The following is a 24,436-nucleotide window of genomic DNA, read 5'->3' on the forward strand; positions in this document are numbered from 1 at the left end:
CCTCAAAAATTCCACAAGAGAACTCCTACAGCTGATAAACAACTTCAGCAAAGAGGCTGGATATAAAATTAACTCAAACAAATCAGTAGCCTTCCTATACTCAAAGGATAAATGGGCTGAGAAAGAAATTAGGTAAACGACACCCTTCACAATAGTCACAAAGAATATAAAATATCTAGGTGTGTCTCTATCCAAACAAGTGAAAGATCTGTAAGACAAGAACTTCAAGTCTTCTTCAAGAAAGAAGTCAAAAAAGACCTTGGAAGATGGAAAGATCTCCCATGCTCATGAATTGACAGGACTAATATAGTAAAAATGGCCATCTTGCTGAAAGCAATCTACAGATTCAGTGCAATCCCCATCAAAATTCCAACTCAATTCTTCATAGTATTAGAAAGAGCAATTCTGAAATTCATCTGGAATAACAAGAAACCCAGGATAGAGCAAACTATTCTCAACAATAAAAGAACATCTGGGAGAATCACCATCCCTGACCTTAAGCTCTACTGAAGAGCAATAGTGCTAAAAACTGCATGGTACTGGTACAGAGACAGGCATGTAGGTCAGTGGAACAGAATTGAAAACCCAGAAATGAAACCACAAATCTAGGGTCATTGACAAAGAAGCTAAAACCATCCAGTTGAGAAAAAAGATAGCATTTCAACAAACAGTGCTGGTTCAACTGGCAGTCAACATGTAGAAAAGTGGAAATTGATCCATTCTTATCTCCTTGTACAAAGCTCAAGTCCAAATGGATCAAGGACCTCCACATAAAACCAGATACACTGAGTCTAATAAAGGAGAAAGTGGGGAAAAGTCTCCAACACATGGGCACAGGGGAGAATTTCCTGAACAGAAAACCAATGGTTTATGCTCTAAGATCGAGAATTGACAAATGGGACTTCCTAAAATAGACACTGTCAATAGGACAAAACTGCAGCCAACAGATTGGGAAAAGATCTTTACCAATCCTATATCCGATAGAGGGCTAATGTCCAATATATACAAAGAACTCAAGAAAGTAGACTCCAGAGAACCAAATAACCCCATCAAAAATGGGAAACAGAGCTAAACAGAGAATTCTCAACTGAGGAATACTGAATGGCTGAGAAGCATGTAAAGAAATGTTCAACATTCTTAGTTATCAGGTAAGTGCAACACAAAATTATCCTGAGATTCTACCTCACACCAGTAAGAATGGCTAAGATCAAAAACTCAGGTGACAGCAGATGCTGGTGAGGATGTGGTTCCTCCATTGCTGGTGGAATTGCAAACTGGTACAACTACTCTGGAAATTAGTCTGGTGGTTCCTCAGAAAATTGGACATCGTACTACTTGAAGACCCAGCTATACCACTCCTGGGTATATACCCAGAAGATGCTCCAACATGTAATAAGGACACATGCTCTACTATGTTCATAGCAGCCATATTTATAATAGCCAGAAACTGGAAACAACCCCGATCTTCCTCAATAGAGGAGTGGATACAGCAAATGTAGTACATTTATACAATGGAGTACTACTCAGCTATTAAAAACAATGACTTCATGAAATTCACAGGCAAATGAATGGTAGAAAATATCATCCTGAGTGAGGTAACTTAGTCACATAAGAACACACATGGTATGTACTCACTGATAAGTGGATATTAGGCAAAGAACATGGAATACACACGATACAACTCACAGATCACGTGACACTCAAGAGGCAGGATGACCAAAGAGTGAATGTTTCAGTCCAACTTAGAAGGAGGAGCAATATAATCAATGGTGGGATGGACTTGGAAGGAAGAGGGGGAAGGGAAAAGAGGGGCACAATCAGATATGGGAGGAGCTGTAGGAGATGTACAGAGGGTCAGGAAATTGACCAGAGGTGTTTTGCGATGGGGGATGGGGAACTGTGTGTAGCAACCAGAAAGTCCCAGATGCCAGGAAAGCAAGAGCCTCGGGACTCCACAGGGATGACATTAGCTGAAATACCCCTTAAAGGGAGGGAGACCCTGTCCAGACCATATCCAAAGGTTAGGCATGGCCCTCCCTGCCTCCAGGTTGAGGGATGTGGTCACCCATCCAGCTCCAAAATTTTAACCCAGAATTGCTCCTGTCTAAAGGAAATATAGGGACAAAGAGTAGAGCAGAGACTTAAGGAAAGGCCATCCAGAGACTGCCTCATCTGGGGATCCATCTCACATGCAGACACCAAACCCAGACACTTTTACTGATGACAAGAAGTGCTTGCTGACAGGAGCCTGAGTCCAGAGAATCTGTCTCCAGAGAAGCTCTGCTAGATCCTGACCAATAACAGATGTAGATGCTTGCAGCCAACCATTGGACTGAGCACAGGGACCCCAGTGGAGGAGTTAGGGAAGAGACTGAAGGAGCTGAATGGCCTTATGTGGCATCAATGGGAGGGGAGGCCCTTTGTCCTGTGAAGGCTTGATGCCCAGTGTAGGGGAATGCTAGGGAAGTGTGAAGAGTGGGTAGGTGTGTGTGGGAGCACCCTCATAGAAGCAGGTTAAGGGCAGATGGGATAGGGCGTTTGCAGAGGGGAAACTGGGAAAGGGAATAACATTTGAAATGGACATAAATAAAATATTCAATTTAAAAAAATTGGAAAAACAAACAGAAGGAAAAGAGCCCAAGAGAAGGAATAAGAAATGCAGATTCTCTTGTTCACACATTCAGGAATTCCATGAAAACATTATCTGGAAGCCATAATATATATGTAAAGGACTTGTAGGATAAAAAGAAAACAAATTATAAATTAAATAAAATTTAAAAAGGTAAAATTAAAAAAGAAAGAAGTAAAGGAAGAAAAGAAACAAAGGAAAAGTCCTGAGACAAGGAGCCTTCAAAGGTGCTGGTTTGGTGGTGAGGAAAACTTCATTTTGTGCTAGGCACCCGGTCTAAATTCCTGAAAGATAAGCTCCTTGCAACTCTGACTCCATAAGTCTCCCCAGAGTTGTAAACCTGCTGTGAGCTAATTAACCACTTGCTCTGGTTTTTGTAAACCCCCTTATCACTGTGTACAGGGAGACAGATTCTATATGGCTGTAAGCCCGAGAAAGAGACAGCTCCTCACTAACTTGTGTGTGTGTATGTGTGTGTGTGAAAGTTTCTCGCTCAGCTGCACATTCTACAGGAATGAAATAACTGTAGTCTCCACCTTTACAAAAAACCTCCCCTTAGCCCATCCACATGACACACTTTCAATTTGGCTGTGGTCCTGTCAGCAATGAATAATAAATTCATTTAATTATAATTTGAATGGAGTCTGTGGTCTTTTCCTGGTGGTAGATTTGAACCCTACTTATTGTTCTGATTTTCTCAAAGAACCTACTTTGTTCCATTGATTCATTGTAGTGCTTCCCCTGGTCCTAACCACTTATTTTATTAGTTTTAGACCTAAGTTTGATAATTTCTTGCTATCGACTTCTTTTGAGTGTGCTTTATTTTTGTTCTAGAGCTTTTGGATGTGCCGTTAAGTTGTTTTAATTTTTAGATGCAGGCACTTAGTGCTATTAGCTTGTCTCTTAGAGCCACCTTTATTGTGTTCCATAAGTTTGACTATGTTATATATTCACTTTCATTCCATTCTAGAAAGTCTTTAATTTCTAAGTGAGTGGCTCGGTTGTTTGTTGCTTTACTCTGTGGTACTCAGATAGGATGCAGAGTGTTATTTCAATGTTCTTGATCTTTTGAGACTTGCTTTTTGTTCTGATTACTTGGTCAATTTTAGAGAATATTCTATGAGGTGCTGAGAAGAAGGTATATATTCTTTTGTGTTTAGGTGAAATGTTCTATAAATATCTGTTAAGTCCATTTGGTTTAATAACTTCAGTCAGCTCCAGAATTTCTGTTTAATTTTTGTCTGAATGACCTGTCTATTGGTGAGAGTTGGATATTGACGTCTCCCATTATCAGTGGGTGAGGGTTTGTCTTAGGGATTCTATTGTTATTATGAAACACCATGGCTAAAAGCAAGTTGGGGAGGAAAGGGTTTATTTGCCTTATGCTTGCACATCACTCAGTGTTTTTCTAAGGAAGTTAGGGCACAACTTTGAACAGGGCAGAAACCTATAGGCAGGAGCTGATACAGAAGCCATAGATGGTGCTGCTTGCTGGCTTGCTCAGCTTGCTTTCCCATAAAACCCAGGCCACTAGCCCAGGCATTGTTCTACTTTACAATAAACCGGACCTTTCTTCACCAGTCACTAATTAAGAAAATGTCCCCCAGGCTTGCCTACAGTCCCATCTAACGGAAGCATATTCTTTACAGAGGCTCCATCCTCTCAGGTGACTTTAGTTTGTGTCAAGTTGACATTAAACTGCATTGTAATTGACACCTTGTCAATTTGACACACAAACACACCACTGTTAAGCCACACCTTTCCTTTCTTGTTCATCCCCCAAGATGATACATCAATATCAAAATATAAAACATTTTAAACCTTAAAAAGTACCACAGTTATTACAAATTCTAACACTTTAAAATTTCAGTCTTTTTTTTTTTTTTTAAATTCAAAGTCTTTTTTAAAACCTAAAATCTCTTTAAAAATTCGTTCTCCTTACTGTGGGCATCTGCCCAATAAAGAACTAAATTAAATCCATTCTTACTTCAAGGGGGAAGAACCAGGGCACAGTCATGATCTGAACAAAGCAAAAACAAACGATTAGTTGAAATAACTCAAAGCCCAATAGCTGGGATTCACTCATGATTTTCTGGGCTCCTCTAGGGGGCTTGGGTCACTTCTCTGGCTCTGCTCTCTGCAACGCACATACAATTTGTCATCTTGGCTCTGACTGGCTCCACACCATTGTTGCTGCTGTTCTTGGTGGTCATCCCATGGATAACCATGGAGATACTTGGGCTTTTCCAAAACTACTGGAGTCCCTTGCTGCACCTGGGCTACATTTCCACCAAAAGCCTCTCCTGGGTTCTCCTCAGGTTCTCCAGCCCCGACATATTGTATAAAGCCTCAGCTCCTCTCCATAACGCCTTTATAACTTAGAAACCAGCACCACCTAGGTGACTCTTACACTACAAAGCTCAGCTGACATTATAAAGTACAACCACAACTTCTGTGTGTTGATCGTGAGGAAACACTTCCCCGAAGACTTCCTGTTAGCATTTCTTCTAGGCTCTGCCCCACAGTTATCTGTAACAGCCATGTATACCTGACTCACTATAAATGGGGCTGCTTGCCCCCTCCTCACTTTCTTCTCTTGCTCTCTCTCTCTCTCTCTCTCTCTCTCTCTCTCTCTCTCTCTCTCTCTCTCTCGCTCGCTCGCTCGCTCTTTCTCTTCTGCCCCTTCTCTTCCCATTCCCCTCCCCCTCTCTCCATGTGCTCATGGCCATTCCCCCCTCTTTCTCCCCTTTTCTCTGTTTCTACTACTGAAAGACCCCCTTTCCTGGGGAGACCCTTGCTCAAGTCCCGGAATGTGACAAAGCCCCAATAACTTGAGAGAAACCATTCTGGATGCAATATGCATTTTGAATCCGGAAAATTCAGCATGCTGAGGACGAGCTCATAGGAGATGGACCTTTAAGCAGTTTCAATTGAGGGCTTTTAAAGGAAATACAATAAGGAAGTGGGGGGGTAAGTTCAAAAAGAATGGGAAGCTGAGTAAACATTTCAGCTCATCTCTTACTGAAGAGTTACAGGCTATCTTTGGTAAACATTCTTGGTGGGGATCTGAATAAACATCGTAAGACTGGGGATGATGCATTACAGCCCATCTCCTATGGAAGGGTTTCAGACTTATCTTTGGCAAACATTTTTAGTCCCTTACACAAAGAGGTGCCAGGGTGAGTTTAAGATGAGCTAGTTCCAGAGGTCATCGGTAACTCAGGCTGAAGGTGGAAGAACAAAGAACTCTTTGCTGGGCTTTGTTTCTAGGGGTCTAAGAAACAAATTGAGTTGGGGTCTTACATTACCCCCTCAATTCCCCTCCCCATGCTCTAAATAAACTCTATACTATACTATACTATACTATACTATACTATACTATACTGTCATATGGCTGGTACTTCAGGGGTAAGGGATGCCTCAGCATGGGCCTGCAGAGGTACCCCCTTCTTTGCACCGTACTGTACCTCCACCAAACATATCCCTGGCTGCTGCTGCTTCTTCTTCTTCTTCTTCTTCTTCTTCTTCTTCTTCTTCTTCTTCTTCTTCTTCTTCTTCTTCTTCTTCTTCTTCTTCTTCTTCTTCTTTCTTTTTCTTTTTATAAAACACAACACTTCCTTTCAGCAATACTGGTCTCTTTTTAACCACCGCTAATTTCTTAGCTCAAGCTAACCAACATAAATTGTCCCAGTAATGAAAAAGTTTCACTTCAGTGTTTCTGGTCTCTTGTTAATCTTGGCTTCAGCTCCCATTGGCTACAATGACAGAATCTTAATTTAAAATAGCAAATGGCTTCTATGGAGCCTTTAAACTTCCCTTTGAAACTTCACAAGCCAGGTCTCCATCTTCTGCACAGCTCTCAACATCCTTAACTTTCCAGTTCCTATAGAACATTCACTGACCTCTCAAAGCTCAAAGGATTTTCTAGCCCAAAGTTCTAAAGTCCTTCCACGATCCTCCCCCAAACAAAGTCAGGTCTGTCACAGCAATACCTCACTACCTGGTACCAACTTGGTCCAAAAAGCAAGTTGGGGAGAAAAGGGATTGTGTTTGGCTTATACTCCCATATCACTATTCATCATTGAAGGAATTCAGGACAGGATCTCAAACAGGGCAGGAACCTGGAGGCTGGAGCTGAGGCCATGAATGGGTGCTGTTTACTGGTTTGCTCATCAAGTCTTGTTCAGTCTGTTTCTTATAGAACCCAGGACCATCAGCCCAGGGACAACACCATCTATAGTAGATCCTCCTCCATCAATCACTAATTAAGAAAAAGACCTACAGCCTTACTACATTTTCTTTCTTTTTCTTTTTTCTTTTTTTTGTTTTTTTGAGATAGGGAGACAGGGTTTCTCTGTATAGCCCTGGCTGTCCTGGAACTCACTTTGTAGACCAGGTTGGCCTTGAACTCAGAAATCCACCTGCCTCTGCCTCCCAAGAGCTTCAATTAAAGGCGTGCACCACCACTGCATGGCAGTGGCAGCATTTTCTTAATTGATGTTCCATTTTCTCAAGTGACTTTAGTTTGTGCAAAGTTGATATAAAACTATTCAGCATAGGTTCAATACGTGATTTAAACTATAGAAGTGTTTCTTTTGGAAACTTGGGTGTCCTTTATTTTTGAGCATATGGTACATAGATGTTTAAAATTATAATGTACTCTTGGTAGATTTTTTTCCCCCTTTGATAGGTATGTAATGTTTTTCTATCTCTTCTGATAAGTTTTGGTTTAAAATCTATTTTTGGTAGATATTAAAATAGCTACATAAGTGTGCTTCTTAGGTCTATTTGCTTGAAATATCTTTTCCCAACTTTTGCTCTGAGTTGATGTTTATTCTTGATGTTAAGGTATATTTTTGGATTCTGCAGAAAGATAGATTCTGTTTTTGTATCCATTCTGTTAGTCTGTATTTTTTTCATTAGGGAATTGATACCATTGATATTGACAGATATCAATGAGCAGTGCTTGTTCTGCTTGTGGACGTTGTACATCGTGGTGCGCACTAGGCTCCGCACCACGATGTACAACGTCCACAAGCAGACTCTCTCCAGGGTGTGTAGCAAGGTCACTAGAATCCTACAGCCAGATGCTCCCAGAGGATGGCCCAAGGCAATGGCTCCTCCATCGATGTTGACCTTCTCGGGGTTTAATCCAAGTTCTTTAGCTATTGCCGCAGACACCGCTGCAAAGGCTTCATTGATTTCAAACAGGTCAACATCCTCCAGGGACCAGCCTGCCTTTGCAACAGCTTGCTTTATGGCTGGAATTGGTCCTACTCCCATAACAGAAGGCTCCACACCGGCTTGTGACCAGGAGACTATTCTTGCTAAAGGTCTCAGCATCCGACTCTCAGCTTCTGTCTTCTTCATAAGAACCACGGCAGCAGCGCCATCGTTCATTCCTGATGCGTTCGCTGGGGTGACAGTTCCTGTCCCATCGGTAAGAAAGTAAGGTTTCAGCTTGCCCATGGCTTCGAGGTTACTCCCATGACGAGGAAACTCATCGATTTTCATTTCAGTAAGACCTTTTCTGGAAGACACCAGCACTGGCACAATCTCCTTGTCAAAGAGGCCAGCTTTCTGCACATGCTCCGCCCTGTTCTGTGACAGAACTGCAACCTTGTCCTGGGCCTCTCTGCTCACTTGCCATTTTTTGGCTACGTTTTCAGCTGTGATGCCCATGTGGTAGTTGTGAAAGGCATCTGTAAGACCATCACAGAGTATGCTGTTAGCCAGTGGCACCTCACCCATCTTCACTCCTGTTCTCAGGTGAGTCAAGTGAGGAGCCTTGCTCATATTCTCCATGCCTCCAGCAACCACAATGGTGGAGTCGCCCATGGCTATGGACTGGGCTGCAAGACACACGGCTTTTAGGCCTGAGCCACAGATCATCTGGCAGCTCCATGCTGGAACCGAGTAGGGGATCCCTGCACCCACACTGGCTTGTCGAGTGGGATTCTGCCCACAACCTGCGGTCAAGATGTGTCCAAATATGACCTCGGACACCTCTTCTGGAGCCACCTTGGACCTCTGCAGGACTTCTTTGATGACAGTTGTCCCCAGTTCGTGGAAAGGCACAGTGGACAGGGCACCATTGAAGGAGCCTATAGCGGTGCGCGCCGCCGAGACGATGACCACGGGGTCTGAGCCGGCATTCATCTTGTCGCTCCGCTCCCTGCTAGCTCTCAGCCTTGTCCCGTCTGCGACTCGAAATGTGTTATTTTCTCTGTCTATTGTAATTAAAAGTTTTTCTGAGTATAACATTCTGGGCTGTCATCTGTGGTTTCTTAGAGTTGGTACCACATTTCTCCAGACTCTTCTGACTTTTAGAGTTTCCATTGAGAAGTGTGTTGTAATTCTAATAGGCCTCTCTTTATATGTTATTTGTTCTTTTTTTCCATTGTAGCTTTCAATATTCTTCTGTGTTTTGTACATTTGGTGTTCTGATTATTAGGTTTTGATGGGACTTTCTTTTCTAGTCAGGTCTATTTGCTATTCTGTATGCTTCTTGTACTTTGATAGGTATCTCCTTCTTTAGAGGAAGAAAATTTTCTTCTATGATTTTGTTGAAAATATTTTCTTTGACCTGGGCTTCTTCTCCTTCTCATATTTCTATTCTTAGATGTGGTCTTCTCATACTGTCCCAGATTTCCTGAATGTTTTGTTCCAGTATATATTTAGATTTAACATTTTCTTTGACTGAGGTATCCATTTCTCCTATTGTGTCTTCAATGCCTGAGCTTCTATCTTCTATCTCTTATACTCCGTTGGTGAGGCCTGCTTCTGAGGTTCCTGTTTGAGTTTCTGAAGTTTTCTTTCTCATATTTTCCTAGTTTGGGTTTTCCTTATTGATTCTATTTCCACTTTCATGCCTTGAACTGTTCATTTCCTTCTGCTGTTTGCATTTTTATAGATTTCGTTTGTTTGTTTGTTTGTTTGTTTGTTTTCGAGACAGGGTTTCTCTGTGTAGCCCTGGCTGTCCTGGAACTTACTTTATAGACCAGGCTGGCCTCGAACTCAGAAATCCGCCTGCCTCTGCCTCCCAAGTGCTGGGATTAAAGGCATGCGCCACCACACCTGGCTATAGATTTCTTAAAAGGATTTATTTGTTTCTTCTTTAAGGACTTGTATTATCTTCATAGAATCTATTTTAAGGCATTTTACTTGTTCTGCAGCTGTGTGGGGACATCAGGGCCCACTGTGGTAGGATTGCTGGGCTCTAGGGGAGACATATTGTCCTGGCTCTTACTGATAGTGTTTTTACAATGGTATCTAGGCATCCGGTTTGGGAAGATGCTGATATCTGGTCTTGTCTTTGTTGGGTGGGTTTTTTGTTGCCTTCTCTGTTCCTTAGGAGAATATGGTGGCTGTGTGTTGCCTGGTAGGAAATTCATCTGGGATCCTGATAGGTGTGGCCATTGGTAGTTCAGGTAAAATGTGCTTTTAGGTATTGGGAGCTGATAGAAATGGGGATGGGCTAGTTAACATTTTCGCTAGCCTGGCATGAATGGACTGCCATAATGTTCTACTTTAAAGTCGTCTTGAGCCTGGGAATCTGGGTGCTGGGCTTCCAGCTGCAATGGGGAGAGAAATTACAAGGCCAAAACAGGTTGCTTGTCACATCTGAGAGGGAGAGACTGCAGGGGTGTGTGGCCTGAATTTTAGGGTAGCGAGGGAAGAGAGCTAAAGTATCTGTGATCTAATAGGCTCTATTTCCAACAGGCACCCTGTGTAGTAGAAGCTGGAGTGTGCTGCACACAGCTCTTTTCAGAACTTTTGTTGTATTTCTTATAAGGATTCATTCCTGTAGCTGCAGAGAGAATTGATTGCTGATAATACACAGCTGAGCCTCTGCCTAGGCACTGCCCTTGGTTGAAGTGAACATTTTTAGCCTTCGTTTCACTCTCATTGCTAATTTTGTGGATTTAAATACTTGCAGCTCTGCCTCAACTGAGCTAACCCTAGAGGACCTGCTCAGTCCCAGAGGTCTCACATACTGTCTGAAGCCCCTTGGTAAAAGAAAAATTCTGACATGTCGTAAATTTAATTATAGAGGGCTAGGCGAGTAGGAAAGTTACAATCTAAAATGAGCAGAAGAGACATCTCAGTGGTTAAAAGCAGTAGGTACTTGTCTAGAGGACCTCGGTTCAGATCCAAGCAAATATGTGTTAGCCCACAACAACCTGTGACCCCAGTTCCAGGAGATCTGATACCCTCTTTTGGCTTCCACATGTACCATGACATGTACAGGATACATAGGCATACATGCAAGATATAATAATTTAAAAATATACATATTTTTAAAATCATTTAACAACATATTTAATATATTTAAAGTATTTTTCAAACTTTTAAAAATAAATTTAAGAAGACACTTAATTTTAAAAAGAACATAGGACTGTTTAGCATTTTTCAGTGTATGTTAAAATCTTTGCTCAAATCCTGCTGCTGTGGTAACCACTAGGTTTATGCTGCCTTGTTGATGTATTGGAAAGTCCACGTACTTTCTAAACTGCCAACTTCAAGTAATTTAAAGGTAAAATCTATTTTCTTTGAGCTGCTGCTCCTCTCCTCAGATTCTCCCTATTCTAAGCAATTTCACCTATTACCTATAGGCAGAGTAAATTCAATATGAACAGAACCTTGTTCTTAGGTCTAGAGAGCATTTTCAAGGGAACTAGCTCTGTGCATGGTAGTTAGAGAAGCTGGTTCCAGGCTGTGGTCCTGCTTTTTTCTGGCCGACATCTACAGAAGCTCAATAAACTTTCGTGTTTCAGGTAAAGCTTTATCATAGAGGTTTATTTTAACACTCTGCTTCTAGGCCTTTTCTGTTTAAACTCTTCCTCTGGCCAGCCAGTTTTCCTTTAGGACCCCATAGTTATTCTCAAGAAGTATTATCTATTAACCTTCTGTAGCAAACCTCGGAGCCATAGAAACCATTTTCAGAGATGAAACTGGGGAAATCTGTTGTTGACAAAAAGAAAATATCTCTCATCTCAAAGGAACAAAAGAGATAGTTTATTCTAGAACCACAGCCCAGGATCATAGATTCAGGTTTTCCCCAAATTCCAGATTTCAATGAGGTAGAATTACACGAAGTTAATAGGACAAAGAAACCAGACATTATCATACTTTTCAAATACATTGGTAGATATATGTAGTAAGTAAGTAGGTTATAGGCCTCAGATTAATCTCAGTCAGATCACATTCTTAGTTGTTTGGTTAGTGAAAACTAGAGGTTTGTTTGTACATTCTAGAACATTTACATAACAGACACAAAGATGGTAGGTAGTATAGAGGGAGAGTCAGTAAGTGGATACTAAAGGGGCTAAAGAGGTCCTCAAATATTTTTGTTTACCACAGTACAATCTCTCTGCATCATGAAAGTTTTAATCAGTCAACCAGCCTTACTCACACTGTTATACTTAGTAGCAAGAAAAAAGGGATCCTAAAGAAGCATATTATGAGCTAGGATGAAGCATTGGTTTACCATCCTCACGAATAGATGAGACACTGATGGGGCCTGGCCTCAGCTGCACTATAGTTGTTAAAACTTTCAGTAGTGGTAAACTATGACGGGGCACTTACAGGAGGAAGCACAGTGAAAGCTGGGATACAGCAGGCATTTAAGGGACTAAGGCAAATGGTGCTTTAAGTAGAGTGGCTGTTCCTAGATGGATCAAAGTGTAGAGGAAGACTGATAAAGGTTGAGGATGATCCATGACCATTCAGAAGACCGAGGGGGAAAGTTAGAGTCTCTCCTTGGAAGCAAGACAGAGGAGGCTTTCTGACGAAGGGCGGAAATAGTTTTGTACCATACCCCAAGCATTTTCTTTTATAGGAGTTCAGTGATATTAGTGTTTAGTTTACAGGGCACCCGGTAGGAGTTCCAGGTTCCTGTGGCCTGAACAAGGAACTGATGAAAGACACACAATACAAGAGAAGCAGAGATTATCTACTAGAGAAAGCTACCCGTCCAAGTGAGGAGGTGGGAAGGCACAAAGAGATTTAGCAGCTCAAACATCCCTGAGCTCAAAAGACAAGGAGCTTTCAGACCACATTCATGGGGTTTTAGGGACATATGCATAGTGCTGTCTTTCTGGATCATGCTCTACCTGTTCTGCATACAAGTTCACCTACCACATGCCTTATTAGCATCTTAAGTCTCCACAGGGAGCGGGGTGAGTTTAGGATTATAATGAGGCACAGGCTATCTGTGGGCACTCTGGTTTATCTCTGCTTTTGAAGCTTCACTCTGGGATGGTGTGAGGTTTGGGAAGGCTTCTAACCTTACACTTTGCTTTCTCCTCCTCCTCCTCTCCTTTCCCTCCTCCTCCTCCTCCTCTTCCTCCTCTCACTCCTCTCCCTCCTCCTCCTCTCCCTCCTCCTCCTCTTCCTGTTCCTTCTCTTTCTACTTCTCTATCATCTCCTCTTACTCTTCCCCCTTCTCTCCCCCTTCTCCTCCTTATTCTCACATTCTAGTTTGTAAAGCTTTGTGTAAGGTCTCTCAGTCCTCACTTCCCTAGTCTCTGGCCTCCTTAGAGCTCCAAACAAGTTGTCTTCTCAACCCTATCAAGATTGTAAAATCCAGAGTCCTGTTTGTGAAGACTGCGATTATGGATAGGGACATCAGGATCAAAGTGCTTGTCAACTTCAAATCTAGTTGTTCCTTTCTCCTGATTTTTAAAGTCTTGCTTTACATAACGTAACAGTGTAATCTCTTTATAGACAAATGTAGATGCAGCAAAACGGCACAGCTCCTTTTCCACCTTCACTTCCTAACCTTACCCTGCATCTTAACCAGGAACATGGGGGGAAATTGCATCATAAATTACTAGAGATATCCTGATGATCCAGTAAAAAGAAGGGGATTTGAACCATTTAGCCAATGTATGCTAGCAGGAACCCAGAGTGTATCTATGGAGCTGGATCCTAAAGGTGCTGATTCAAGAGGCTGAGGAAATAAAGATCATTAAGAGATACTTTTGACATCCCTAGAGACACAGTCTCAGCGAAAACTCAGGTCCTCTTGGAACTTCCTCTCCCTCTTTTTTTTTTTGATTTTTGATTGCTTAGACTTTCCCATAGACATGCTAATATGGACAGGAGAAGGCCCACAAGTTCTAAACCCTATGCAATGAACTATAGGCCTCTAAGGAGTGCTGAGAGCAGGAGAAATAGTCTTTCCTTGTAAGGAGCACATCCATTGGTTATCCAATACCAAATGGTCAGACATGAAAACAAACATATGAGTAACATTTTACAGTCTGAACAGGTTATATTTATGTAGTTAGAAGTGTATGTGGTCATCTATTGGATGGAACACAGGGCCCCTAATGAAGGAGCTAGAGAAAGTAACCCAAGGAGCTAAAGGGGTCTGCAACCCTATAAGAGGAACAACAACATGAACTAACCAGTACCCCCAGAGCTGTGTCTCTAGTTGCATATGTAGCAGAGAATGGCCTAGTCAGCTCTCAATGGGAGGAAAGGCCCTTGGTCTTGTGAAAATCATATGCCCCAGTACAGGGGAATGCCAGGGCCAGGAAGCAGGAGTGGGTGGGTTGGGAAGCAGTGCCAAGGGAGGGTATAGGGGGTTTTGGGGATAGGATTTGAAATGTAAATGAAGAAAATATCTAATAAAAACAAAACAAAACAAAACAAAAAACCCCCAAAACAACAAAAAAGAAGTGTTTAAAAAAAAGAAGTGTGTGTGTATGCAATAACTAATGAAAACGAAGATAAATTTGAAAGAAAACAAGAGGTATGTGACAGGATTTAGAGGGAGGAAAGGAAAGGGGGAAATAATGTAATTATATTATACTACCAAAAAGAAAATAATAACTTTAAAAACCGAGAGTTTACTGATATGAGGTCATTTGACTTTACACAGGAAGTCAAGAGACAAAATAGCTAATATGATATCAAGACATAGGGAACCAGTTGTTTTTCTTTATATTTTTTGCCTTTCTTGAAAGGCACAAAAGGAAAGTAACACTTTCTTGGAAACCATGCTGGATTTGTGAATGAGACTTTGGGGTGCTTGGGCACCTGGAATGGGAAGGAGACTAGCCAGCTCATTACAACTACTACTTTCTCCATCCAGTAACACCTATTGGCCCCAAGGCAGAGAGACTCCACAATGCCTTATTTCCTGGGACCCTATGTAGAACACCCCCTCTCTCCTGTTCACTCTCTTCCTTTCCTTATCTCTCTCTGTCTTTCTTCTTGCCACCTCGCCTAAATTTCCATCTATGAATCTATAATAAACTTCTTTCTAAAACTCACATTCCATGATCTATGAATTCATTCTTTGAATGTGTAAGATAAAAGCCTGAAAGTCATTGGCTCAGGGAAGCTTTGGTGGCCATTAAGTTTTTGAGATTCTAAATCCCTGACACCCTAATATTAATGTGTCATCTCAAAATTAACAATTTCTTTTGAACCTTTGAGAAATGAGGTTATAGAGCCTAAGAAAGATATGAATTAAGAGTCTATGCCTATAGAGCACAAAGTGCCAAACACACAAATAACAAGCCCAAAACACAGCCCAAATTCTGGTCAGATTGAATAATTCCCTAATCATAAATTCTCATAGAAGGAGTAGTTTCTTTATTTTCTGGCATAAGGATACTTTTACCTTCATTTTCAAGTAAAATTGTAAAGGAGACAAATCAGAAGGAAATACAGTATCAAGAGCCAAAGCATGAACAGAACCAGACTCAGAAAAGTGAGCAGGACACTCTCCAATTATAATTACCGTGTTTTAGTCTCAATTAGAAATGGTAAACAGCGTGTGGGATCAGAAGAAAATTGTGAGAAATATCCAACAAAAATGATAAAAACAAATGAAACCCAGCACAGTAGCAGAGAGATAATAGGTTAATCATAAAACAAGACAGAAGCCCTGAGACTTGAGGACAGTAAGAATGTACCAAGAATTTATAATGGGAATCTCTGAAGAGAGGGATGCATAAAGCATTTGAGAAAATAATAGCTGAGGGCTGGTGAGATGGCTTAGTGAGCAAAGGTGCTTTTGGCCAAGCCTGATGAAGTCAGTTCTATTCTGGGGAACCACATGCAGAAAAAGAGATCTGACTTCTGTAAAATATCCTCTGACTTCCATATGTGGGCAGTTGCGTGTCTCCTCTTATAACACAAATAAATATAATAAAACATAAAAAATGGCTCATTTTTAAAAGATTAATGACAGGATCCCAAACTAAAAAGTCATTTAGATACCCAAACAAAAGAACATAAAATAAGCTAATACACATAACTTGCCAAAACGAAAATCTTGAAGGCTGATAGAGAAAAAGGACCTAGTGTATATAGAACCACAAGCACAATAATGCGTAATACATGAACCATGATACAGTGCTGTGATATTGTTGAAGTGCTGGAGAAAACTTGTGTGCTACTATTACGGTAGTGGGTGACACAGTGCCACTAGAATTGCTGTGTGTTCAGTGGTGGCACTAGAAAGTGTTATTTGAGCTCTGTTCTCCCTACCTTGGCCTTGAATCAGACACAGGCTCTCAGCTACTTCTTCCATGCCATGTTTCCTGTTGTCATGCTTCCTATTATCATGGTCATGGAAAATTTTCTGGACCATGAGTCCTCAAATAAAATAATATCTATCACCTGTCATCTTATCTATCTGCCTGCCTATCTATCTATCTATCTATCTATCTATCTATCTATCTATCTATCTATCTATCATCTATCTATCTGTAATGTATCATATATAAATGATATCTATCTATCTATCTTCTTCATCTTCAGCATCATCTTCATCACCATCATCATCTACCATCTATCATCTATAAATGAATATGTGTGTGCACTTACATGCATATATGTGTGAAAGGCAGTATAATGGACCCATAAAGATGTTTTAGCCTCTAGAACCTATGGAGATATTCAGTCCATGGCAAAGAGAGATTAAGATTTATTGTTCTAAAAGGATTATGTCCAAGAAAAGGAAAGGAGGATTTTCAGGCTGCACCTCTGTCCGTCAAAGTCAGCTTCATTCCAGGTTTCCTGTTGACAGCCTAGCACCAATTCTTTTAAAGTTGGCACCTACTGGCATTAGCTTAGATCAGAAATACCCTCTTGGGAAGGCCACGTAAGCAGGACTTCCTAAAGGGTTTCTTGGTGTATTTTGTTTTATCAAACATCTGGTAATAATATCTGAGGACTCTGGGAAAGCTATCCAAATAGGCCAGTATGCTATGTTACTGTCTCACTTACTCCTTGATGATTTCAGTAAGAAGAACACAGATTCCTCATAGCTCAGTAGATATGATTGTTCTAAAGAAACAGGAATTGCATTAAGGGATCAGATTTTTTGATACCTATATTGAACATGCATATAAAAACATTTTATTTTATGTGCATGTGGTGTTTTGCTTGCATGTATGTCTGTGCACAATTTGCATGAGGAGATTAGAAGAGGGCCTCAGATCCTCTAGAACTGGAATTATAGATGGTTGTGAGCCATTATGTGTGTGCTGAGAATTGAGTCCAGGACTTCTGGAATAACATCATCCTTCCCCACTTTATTAAAAATAAATTCTTTTATTATATGATATAACCTAATTACAGTTTCCCCTCCCTCTCCTCGCTCCAGTTTCTCCATACCTCCACTCCCATTCAGATCCATTCCTTTTCTGTCACTGGAAAATAAATCAGGTTTCTAGGAGATAACAACAAAATGTAACAAAATAAAATATAATAAGATATAACAAGCCGGGCAGTGGTGGCACATGCTTTTAATCCCAGCACTTGGGAGTCAGAGGCAAGCAGATTTCTGAGTTCGAGCTCAGCCTGGTCTACAGAGTGAGTTCCAGGACAGCCAGAGCTATACAGAGAAACCCTGTCTCGAAAAATAAAACAAACAAACAAAACAAAACAAAAGAAAAAATCCATCATGTTCTGGAATTGGATAAGGCAGACCAACAGAAGGAAGAGAGACCCAATAGAAGGCAGTAGATTTAGAGACCCACTTGTTCACACACTCAGGAATCCCATAAAAATTCTCAGCTGAAAACAATAATATGTACACAGACGACCTGGTGCAGACCATGTAGACCCTACGAATCCTGGTGCTTCTTTCTCTGTGAGATCATGTGCACCTTGCTTAGTTGATTCAGCGTGCTCTTGGTTATCCTCCATACCCTCTGACTTAGACTCTTTCTGCCTCTTCTTCCAAGGGGTTCCTTCAACTCTGATGGGAAGGATTTGATGAAGATATCCCATTTAAAACTGTATGTTCTAAGGTCTGTCTCTCTGCATCATGTCTGACTGTGTGACTCTGTATTTGTTTCTGTCAACTGCAGGAAGAAGCTTCCTTGATCATGGCTGGATAAGGCATTGATCTACAAGCATAGGATAGTATCCTTAAGAGCCATTTTATTACTACATACATTTTCTTTATACCAGCGGTATTTGGTTTTACTCTAGGTCTCTGGGCTATCTAGTCTCCGGTTGATGGTCACACAAGCAGTGTGGGGTGTGGGTTATACTTCATAAAGTGGGCCTTAAGTCAAATAAGATATTGGTTGGTTACTCCCATAAGCATTGTGCTGCCATTGCCCTAGCACATTTTGCAGGCAGGATAGTATTACAGATCAAAGGTTTTGTGGTTGGTTTGATGTCTATATTTCTTTTTTGGTACCCTGTAGAGTATATTTCCACACCAAACAGACTAGAATATAGGGGTGAAAGTTCTATGTAGGTACCAGCTTAACTTCTTGATGTTTAATGAGTTGTGTGGGGGTGGTCTTCAGCAATGGGGCCTTGCTGTCACTTTGTGGGGAGCAACCTATATTGTCTTGGCAACAGTCTGGGTTGTTTGGAGGTTTCTACGGGACACCTTTGACTAACAACTCAATTGTATGTCACTCAGTCCTGGAATTAGAAGCTTCCTTCGGTGACAAGAGATGACTCCATTTTTCTCACTTCATTAGGCTCAGCTTCATGTATTTTAGGGCGTTTCTTTTGCACTAGGTTTCCATAGCACCCCCTTGAGTACCACTCAATTCCAGCTTTCTCTCTCCACACTCCCTTACACAACCTCATCTCCTCTCTCACTCGCTTGATTATTCCATTCCTGTATCCTGTTGACCCAGTCCATCTGTGAAATCTATTTTTCTCTCTCAGAAGATCCATGTGTCCCATCTAGTCCCTTCCTCTATACATAACCTCTCTGGCTATATGGATTGTAGCTTGGTTATCAATTAGTCAATAGATAGTATCCACATATAAATGAATACATACCATATTTGTCTTTCTGGGTTACTTCACTCAGAATGATTTTTTTCTGGTTCAATTCATTTGCCTGCAAATTTCATGATGCCATTATTTTTTTAAAATGGAGTAATACACCATTGTGTAAATGTATCACATTTTCTTTATCTATGCTTCTGTTGAGGAATATCTAGGTTGCTTTGAATTATTTTGCTATTATGAATAAAGTAAAAATGAACATCATTGTTCATTTCTGTAGTGGGATAAATTATCCTTTGGCTATATGCCCAAGAATGTTATGAGGTCCCATTTATTAATTATTGATTATTTTACCTATGCTAATGGTGTGTGTTCAGAAAGTTCTCTCTTGTACCAATCACTTTAAGGCTGTTCCCTACTTTCTCTTCCATCAGGTTCTATGTATGTGGTTCTATGTTGAAGTTTTGAAGCCATTTGGACTTGAGTTTTGTGTGTAGTGATAAATATAGATCTATTTGGATTTTAGATTAACCAGCACCATTTGTTGAAGATATTGTACTTTTTTCCAGTGTGTATTTCTGGCATATTTATAAAAGAAGTCATGTGTCCAGAGGTGTGTGGATTTATGTCTGGTACTTCAATTTTTATTTAATTGATCAACATATCTGTTTTTACATCAATACCATGTGTTTAAAAAAAAATAACTATAGCTATGTAGTGCAACTTGAAATGAGGGTTTGTGATACATCCAGCAGTTCTTTTATTATTCAGGGTTGTTTTAGCTATTCCAGTTTTTTGTTTTTTCCATATGAAGCTAAAAACTGTTTTTTCAACATCTGTGAAGAATTATGTTGGAATTTTGACAGAGTTTAGTACAAAAGTAGCTGACAATAAGCAAATAGAAGTTTATTCACATAATTTTGCCTTGGGTCTGTAGATTGCCCTTGGTAGGATGACCATGAGCATGGGAGATCTTTCCATCTTCTGATATCTTCTTTAATTTATTTCCTCAAAGATTTGAAGTTTTTATTAAATGAGTCTTTCAGTCGCCAAGCCATTGCTCCAGACAGTATACTGAACCTTTATTAACTTTATTTTATTTTTCTTTTATAATGCCCAGATTGTCTAGTGAAAGTGTCAATCAGTATAGAGATAATATGCTATTCAATTTGGCAGCATTAGAGATAACTGACTATGAAAATGGGAGATTTAAAGAAAATAAAGCTAAGGAATTCAGTTAGTTACAGTAGCTACATTTCATGTTTCAGTAAGTCACATGTATGAGGAATAGACTGTTTCTGTCACTGGAAAAAGCACCATGGGATAAATCTGTCAAGTAACTTAGGAGTTCTCTTGTAAAGATCTAGTTGCATAGTAGATGTTTTCTGCCTCCCATCCCAAATGTCAAAGTACTATATAGAAATTGAGCTTCAATAGTCACTCTCATTCCTGAGCATTTCTGAAGACTGGGTTTAGTCATTGTGCTGAGCTATCAATTCAAGGTGCACAACGCATATACAATCATTATACCATGACACCCACTGGAAATGAATTGTTTGCACTCATTGTTCATGTATTGTATTCCTGGTACTTGATGTACATTTTACCTCACTCAACTCCAGTAGCAGCATGGTAAATAGAACATTATCCACGTTTTTCTAAGAAGGCACCTAGGTCAGTAAGTATGGACACCATGCCTCAGGTCTTACGGGAAATTGTGAGTTGACTGTGGAATGATTCATGCTGACTCTGAAGGACATGGTTTGTGTCACTGCTGTAAGAGTTTAGTAGAAAAGTAGCTGACAATAAGCAAATAGAAGTTTATTCACATAATCTGAAGTTCAGTTGATGACATTTCCACTTCCCTCCAGTAGCTAGGCCCTATAGTTCCTCCGTCACTGTCTTGGAAATTACCTTCCAGCAGGCAAGGCTGACTCAGAGTTTCATCTTTCTAGGATGAAATATTCATTTGTGTCTTTCTTATTCTTTATATCACTTGTGTTTTCCCCCTTTCAGTTAAAGTGCAGACACTAAGTATTTCTGTCTAATAACGAGCTGTGGGCAGGGCTGGGTCTCCACAGATCTGAGAAGCACAGGGTTCCAAAATACAGCTGAGTTGCGACAGCTTGTGATAATCAGGCAGTTTCTCTCTCAGAGGAATCACTGTCTCCCTTTGTTGCTCTAAGTTTTGTTTTCCAGCTTCCTTAATGATCCTGGCAATCTGTCTTTTATCTGCTTTTGGATGCCAGAGAACTATTTAAAAAATAAGATAGATTTTTCTCCTTCTAATAGCCACTTTTTTAAAGGTGCCTTGGTGACAAGCCTCTTTGTCTCTCATCTGCTTTCCCACCGGAACGTGAAGTCACCTTCTTGCCGTATGGTTGAAGCTGTTGGGATCCAATTTTCTACAGAAAATGTGAAGGAAAAAGAATTTAAAACAGAAATTTTTATTGAGGCACACACAGCTTCAGCAGCTGCTGCTGTGAAGGTATCATCAAATATCAACACTGCCCCAAACCCTTGGGGTCTATTTCTAGTTCAGTCTTGAAGGGAATTTGCAGTAGCGAGTGTCTACAGCAGTTGAGTCTGGCTAAGATTTAGACGACCCATTTCCCTTATCTAATGAATTCAGGCCCTGGAAACTTTGCAAAAGCTTTCAGCTGACAAAACACCGAGAGAGTTGATGAGAAATTGAAAGACAGCTGGCTTGGACTCTCAGCCTCTGGAGTTTAGCTCAGGAAGCTGCAAAATTGCACAGCTGCATGACTGTCAAAATGAAGATTCTGGCATAAAGATAGTCAAAATATTGCTAATAGAAGAAGAAGCCTTTGCTCTGCAGAGAAGGTGATTCAGTGTCAATAATGAATGCACATGACACTTTTACATCTATCTTCACTTTGCCAAGATGAAATATGAGAGACTGTTTCTATTTCCATCAACACAGATTAAATGAAGTTAAATTAAGTCAGAAGAATATTCAATATATCATATATAACACATAATATATATTAGTTATATATCATATATCCTATATAATATGTACATAACATATAACATGATGCATGTTATATGTTATATATTATATAATATTTTATATTATGTAGCAATATATATTAAATTTTATTCTTGAAAACTCAACTGCTTCAACATGGTTTTCATTTTCAAGTTATCTCTTTCAAAGTCTCTGGCCTTGAGAAGCTATGAGGACTGTTCAGCACATTAGTATGTAGTGAGAAATTTGCTTGTAAGAGTAAACTTCACAAATTATTGGGTGGAGAAGTAAGCTGGCTAGCCATAGTGTTTCCAGGCAATAAATGATCTCACCAATTACACATTTATGAATCTCTTTTAAGTAACACAAAACCCAAAACCAAGTAGATTTATAACACAACTGAAGATTTAACAATGAGAAGGTCCAGTGTATTAAAGATACAGTTTTCTGACCTATAATTACAAGGCTGATTGTCTTTATGAAAACTTTACCATTTTGGCTATGTTTTCAAAGGATCCAGTCATGGTCACTCATAATGTCCATTAAAGCTTTTCTGAAACAAAATAAATGATGGTAGAAATAGGGGTTTAGGTCAGTGAGAGAGTTACACTTAGAAGGTATGAGACCTTGGCTCAATCGCTTGCAAAGGAGAACAGTACAACACAAACCATATTAATTTGTACTTAATTCATATGAAATTTCTGAGATGCTTGTCAGCACTTACCTTTTTAAAAAAATATTTTACTTTTTATAATTATATGACTTCTTATAATTATAAGGCTATAACATGTAGTACAATAAAATGCATTTATAGACTAGCCATGGAACCCTCTCCATTTTGAAAACTAAGGAAGAGACTCTGAGGCTCTCTCTGGCTTTTACTGAGCACAACCTCCTCTTTGTTTCTCATATCTACATTAATCTCTACTATGATGTTTTTTATTACCCATGGAAATTTCTACCTGGGTGCTTTCTTGCCTGAGAGATGATGAGTTCCTAGGCACCATGAATTAGGTCTCACTCTTCAGCATTGGGTAATCCAGGAATTCAGTGATGGCATTGAAGATTACAATTACCTGTCCCCTCCTGCTTATTTACCACCTAGCTTGAATATATCACCCTTCGGTTAGTTCTTCTTGTAGGATCATTAATTTTGACCTATTAATAAGTTGTATTTGTTCTCAAGTTCCAGTGAGAGAAGTAGAGAAAAACAGTGGTTTTCCTTAGTCATGGGGCAGTTGTGCTTCTTCAGTTTGGTGTCATTATTTAGGTTCAGCGTTGGACCACTAACTATGACTAGGGCAGTGCCATGCATTAGTTGACCATGGTCAAAGTTTAAAAAGGTCAATGTTTCTACTCACTCATAGCGCATGACACACAACGTTGCTTTCTTCTCTTCTCTTCTCTTCTCTTCTCTTCTCTTCTCTTCTCTTCTCTTCTCTTCTCTTCTCTTCTCTTCTCTTTTCTTCCTTCCTTCCTTCCTTCCTTCCTTCCTTCCTTCCTTCCTCCCGCCCTCCCTCCCTCCCTCCCTCCCTCCCTCCTTTCTCTCTCTCTCTCTCTCTCTCTCTCTCTCTCTCTCTCTCTCTCTTAGATGACCCCTCTTCTGGAGATGAAATAATTTCTTAAAAATGCAGTGTAAGGTAAATTTCTACTTTTGGCACTGAGAATGGACTTTAAGGACTTGTGTTTACTCAGTAAATGCTTTACCAGTGAGCTAAGTCCCTAGCTCTGAAACTGTTGAGGACATTATGAAATGAATGCTAGCTGCCCATTGATAAGGATGTTATAAAATGGATGGTGGTCCTACATGCTGTGCAGATTCACTGCCTTTCTCAGGGTTTTTGACTGGGAGCTCTTGGTTCTTAGGATGGAGAGGTGGAGAAATGACGCTGATCTGTAATTTTGAGTTTATTTTTTCCTATTACGTTTTTCTTTTTCAGTGTTTGCTTTTTCAAAAAAATAAAGATGGTGTCTTGCTATGTTCTATAGACGGGTTTCAATTACATAGCTATTTTCCCATGTCAGCTTCCTGGAGTGAGGAATGTGTACCATGCTTCGTTTATGTCCTGCAAAGCTGTAGCTCTAGCTACTAGTTATGTAGCCACATCTAAGTTATGGCAGTCTGGCAATAATAAGTTCCTTGCTTTCCTTTTGTCTTTCCATGTTTCTTAATATTTCAAGACTTGTTATTTATTTTTCTGGTTAGCAAATTTTTGTCCTCCGAGGCACTTTTAATCCTTCAAAGTCAAATCCTTGAAAGCCATCTCTTTCCAGGTTTGTCTCCCATTTCTGCATCTTGTACACAATTCTGTCATTGCCTCCCCATGTGACATCACAGTTATTTATTACCAGGTTTTTGATCTGGAAAGAATACAAGGTGGAGGTTATGTCTCATTTAGTTTTGTAGTCCCAGGATTTAGAAGAGAGATAATGTCAAATATCTATTGAACAGATTTGTTTATTTAGTACACTTTTAAAATCAAAATCACTATATTCTACAGTTTAGTGTTTGTAAGTATCAAGTGTTTCAGTATTAATTATAAACTTTTCCCCCAGAATTTATTTTTATTTTATTTTATTTTATTTTT

General features: G+C 40.0%; 1 pseudogene across 1 annotated transcript; it reads right to left on the reverse strand.

Moving 5' to 3' along the window:
- Positions 1-6,424: 6,424 nt before the first annotated feature.
- LOC110321441 lies at positions 6,425-8,832 on the reverse strand (annotated as a pseudogene). Its single transcript, XR_003843859.1, has 2 exons — positions 7,656-8,832; positions 6,425-6,512 (listed from the first exon to the last, which is right to left on the reverse strand). The product of XR_003843859.1 is annotated as an acetyl-CoA acetyltransferase, cytosolic pseudogene (transcript).
- Positions 8,833-24,436: the final 15,604 nt, after the last annotated feature.

Source organism: Mus pahari, chromosome 5 (assembly GCF_900095145.1).
Source record: "Mus pahari chromosome 5, PAHARI_EIJ_v1.1, whole genome shotgun sequence".
NCBI lineage: Eukaryota > Metazoa > Chordata > Mammalia > Rodentia > Muridae > Mus > Mus pahari.